Source organism: Empidonax traillii, unplaced genomic scaffold (genome assembly GCF_003031625.1).
Source record: "Empidonax traillii isolate 1590-97213 ecotype Southwest subspecies unplaced genomic scaffold, ASM303162v1 scaffold166:size2381449, whole genome shotgun sequence".
Lineage (NCBI taxonomy): Eukaryota > Metazoa > Chordata > Aves > Passeriformes > Tyrannidae > Empidonax > Empidonax traillii.
The window spans coordinates 2,371,108-2,375,380 of NW_020955359.1; the positions used below are offsets into that span (position 1 = coordinate 2,371,108).

Here is a 4,273-nt window from a genome sequence, read left to right on the forward strand (position 1 = left end):
CTCCACACAGGGTCCTTTAGCAGAGTACTGCACCAGCAGGAAGGGCTCTTTGGTTTCTCCCTCGCCCACAATGCTTTCCTCATCCTCAGACTGGCTGAGTTTCTGCAGCCTCAGGTAGCACCAGCAGCCCAGGATCAGGGCCCCCAGCGCCGCGATGGCGATCAGGATCACGATCACAGTCACCACGCCCGTGGTGGGGCTGTGATCTGTGATAGACATGGCCAGGAGCTCACACTCTGCACTTCTTCAGGGAGAGCCTTCTGTCCTCACTGTCAGTCCTGCTGCATCTTTGAACTCCTGCAGTGGAAGAAATAACCAGTGAAGTTGTGCAGTTTCACCATACTCAGCACCATTATATTCATGGCTGGAATCCTTCACGTAGCACGTGACTCTCCTGCACTCTCTGCTGTGCTGCTCACACACAGAATCACAGACTCATGGAATCTTGTTTCAGCTCTTGACACGCCTGTCAAGATAACACACCATCAGCCTACTGAGAGGTAACAGTTTTTATTAGAAGATATGAGACAAGACATTGGGAAGGTATTTGTGAAGGGATTTGCAATTCTAATGCATTACTGTAAGTTTGTCCATAACACTGGTCTGCTTAGAGGGGCTGACTGCAAGGTAATTAATTGTTCATTGAGCTGATAAAAAGTAGCAGATGTTGCTTTATATACATTTTTCATAAGAAGCAGGTAGAGCTATATTTATTGAAGGCTAACAAAACACAGTGGGAAGATGATTATTTTAAGCTTATGCTCCTCCTAGGGGTTTTTAAAACAATAATAACAAGGTGTTGTGTTAGGATTGCAGCTGAAACTGGAACAGAGGCAGCAGGCAGGAAAATGGGAGAGAAGAGCTGCAAGACTTCCTTAGTCTGCTGTGGTTTAACAGGACAAAAGTACATAGGTAATGTCTTTTGCTACTTCCAAATTTAAGGGGTCATGTGAGCCTTGTCTTTAATTTCAAAGTTATTGTTTTCAAAACTGGTAGCTTCACTTCCTTCCTTTCAACAAGGACATAAGACAAAGTCAGTCAGTCATTACCTTTTCTTTCCTATATCCCAGCTCTTTAACAAAACAGAAACTCGGGGAAGACTTTGGTAAAGACTGAAGCCAGTCCTCCCCAGAAGCATCTCTTACCTCTGTACTGCTGTAAAAAAGCAACACTGCAATTTCAGGTACAACAAGAGGTTCTAAGGTCAGATTCAAGTGCACATCTGCATTTAACCTGACCTGGAGCCACTGACTGGCAGTGGAGTAACAGCTTCCAGCTGCTCTAAGTGCCAGTCTGTTGAGGGTAACATTTTTACAAGAAAAGCTCTCCCTCACTGTTGCTGCAAGAGCAGCATCTTCATCCAGACCCCTCAGGAAAAGCCAGTCTAACCCAACCTTGAGCCAGACCCATTTGTTTATGGGGTTACCCACTGCACTGGAAGCCTCACCAGTGTTTCAACATGAGTGAAGGCAATTGCAGTGCAGTACCTTTACTAAGAGAGCTCAAGCTACAGACTGAGTTTGTTCCCTGATGTCTCACAGAATGGCAGACCCATATCTATCACCATTTCAGCAAGGACACCTCCACTACAGACAAGTTTAGCATTATGTCATTAGGGTCCAGTGTCACATACTCTGCTTACATTTCCAGCCCTGTAAATATAGCAGTCAATAGCTTGTAGTGTACCTGACACAACTAACCAAGTCCTGCAGACCCAATTTTGCCCAAGTAATAAAACCAAAGCTGACCCCCCACACCCTGTCAGCAGAGCTGTGCCCACTGCACCCAGAGAGGTGTATTTGTCATAATCACCTTGGTTCTGCAGTGCTTATTCAACACAGAGTGATCAGCTGAGGGTGATTAAGAGTGACTTTCATGTAGTTCATTTTCCTCAGGGCATGTCTGAACAGCAGCACTGTTTGATCAAGCCAAAACAGTACAGCATCAGCAGAAAAGAGAGTTTACTTTGCTTCCCACGCAGGCACTGCATGGCCACTTTAGGGCCTCTTCTGCACCTTCCACCTTTGTTAGCAGCAAACCTACTGTTTGTCTACAGCAGTTTGGTGCAGCACATGTTATGTTACACAGTTACTGTCACCTAGAAAACAGCTTTTAAAAGTGGAAACTAGCATTGCCAGTGCTACCCCTCTGCCAGTCTTCAAGTGAACAGACAGCATCAGCTATAGAAATCATGAAACGTTGCACATCATCATGCTCTGTATCACCAGGATCTTTAGGAAGTCTCAGTTCAGGATGCATGAGACTGATTTATACTCTCTGAACAACTGCCAACACCATCCATGTGTATTTGGTGGCACTTGCAGTGCTCTGTCCCTTCCCAGCACACCTGCTATCACAACAAGCACCTAAGCATATTTACTCATTAGCCAGATTAGTCAGATTCACTGCTGTGAACTCCAAATAGCCTATTTCAGTTCTTACACCAATCAAGCAGTGAAAACATCAGCTAGAAACCATTTTTCCGTAAATAACTGCTTCTTTTCTCTTTTTGCCTAATAACCAGCTTCTACTCTGAAATTTCACTTGTGAAGTTTTATTATCCAATTCAGGAGGTGTAACTAAAGGACAAATAGGCAGTTGAAACTGCAGAAGGCTGTTAGGGGACAAATGCAATGCAAGGCTGGCATTAGTTTCTAAACCAGGTTTTTCATTACTCCAGGCATTGTGCTGCTAAGTTCACTAATGTTAATGCCTGCAGGCATGTTTCTAACAAGAAACATGTTCTCCTACTGTTCAAGGCAAAGCTGTAGGACAAGGCTTCAGAACCAAATCTGCTACAGTTCATCCAAATATACCAAAGTCCTCATCAAGCAGTTATGTTCAAGGTACAAGTATTAAGTCTTTAATTTTTTTTTTTTTTGGGGGGGGGAAGGTGAGGAGGTGGGAGCTGTTTTATTACAGTATTCCACCTTAAGTAAGTTGAATGGAGCAGGTGTGGTGGTTTGGACTACAGCAGGGCAAAGGAAATGAGAATAAAACTACCAGAGTGACCTTCAGCTTAAAAAACTATATATATTAAAAAAAAAGGCTGCTTAGTTAAAAAGCCTCCATGTTAAGAGACAGAGAAACAAGAGCTTGTAATCAACATGCTTCTAATTGTGATCAGTGGTTTCTCCTGTATGTGCCAGTAAGATTACTTTTGAGGAATGCTGCATACTCATCACAATAGCATCCTTACTGCCAAGGGAAGACAAGGGGAAAACCCACTGGGGAAATCTGAGCTTTACTTCTTTCTGCCACTGGCACACAAGTGTTTACAGCACCCACGCCATCCAGCCACAGAGAGCGAGGCCTTTTCAATATAGGAGCGCTCAGACTTCACCATTCCAAATAAAAAAAGTGGGATCACTGTTATTCTTCGTTAACTCCAGCTAATACCACCTCTTTCTGATAACACCACGTTACCTTGCACGAGCTGGGGCTTGGCCAGTGGCTATTTTAGAAGCAGGGAGCTGTTTAGTAGATGCCTTCAATGCAAATCACCTTTTCCCAACCCTTATTATACTTTTGATCAGGAATAAATAAATAAAGCAGGGAAGGCAGCCAAAAAAGTCTCTTTTGTGGCTAATTAGTTATAAACAGTATTCCAAGAACGTGGCATTCAAGCAACTGCTAGAAAAACCCCCATACCTAACAGTGTTGACTGAACAGCAGTGAAGTGTAGTAGTACCTTAGGCTTAATGAAGACTTACTTTCTAAGCTTTACACCAGGCTAAACCACAGAGAAGTTAACATTTTACAGGAGACAGTAAGATGGAGAGATGAGAGAGCAGCAGTCTGAGATGTTCCTCAGACACAACGACAGTTTCAAGAGCAGACAAACCTCCTCAGCAGCACAGCAAGTGGAGTAGGTTTGTGCTGTAACTGCCTGTCAGGCAAGTCAGCCAGTTAATGCAGAACCAGAAACAGGCTTCTCCTGTTAAAACCACATTTGCTTCAGAGGCAATTGCATGGCTGGAAAAACATCTGTCAGACTGCAGATTTGTATCTGTCAGTGTCACAACCACACGGAGCTCTAATGGAAGGTCTGTCCTGACACGATAACAGTCACTGCTGACATTCCGTGACCAGCAGTAACACACCACACAAATCCCGTGGCATGGCGTAATTCTGAGAGATGAGAAAACTGCTGAGATGCCAACATTACTTGCTGATAAAAACAAGCCATTTTTCTATTTACATTCGAAGTAGTTCTCCAAATGTGTGGAGTTTTTGTTTTGTTTTGTTTTTTTTTTTTTTTTTTTTTTTTTTT

At 43.4% G+C, this 4,273-nt stretch overlaps 1 protein-coding gene across 3 annotated transcripts in view; it reads right to left on the bottom strand.

The window, feature by feature from the left end:
- SNN (stannin) overlaps positions 1–4,273 on the bottom strand; it is an 8,933-nt gene that overhangs the window by 2,901 nt on the left and 1,759 nt on the right. For all 3 annotated transcript variants that reach the window (XM_027885405.1, XM_027885403.1, XM_027885404.1), the window contains exon 3: positions 237–297. The gene's annotated coding sequence lies outside the window, so the exon portion shown is untranslated. The remainder of the gene's footprint in view (positions 1–236; positions 298–4,273) is intronic.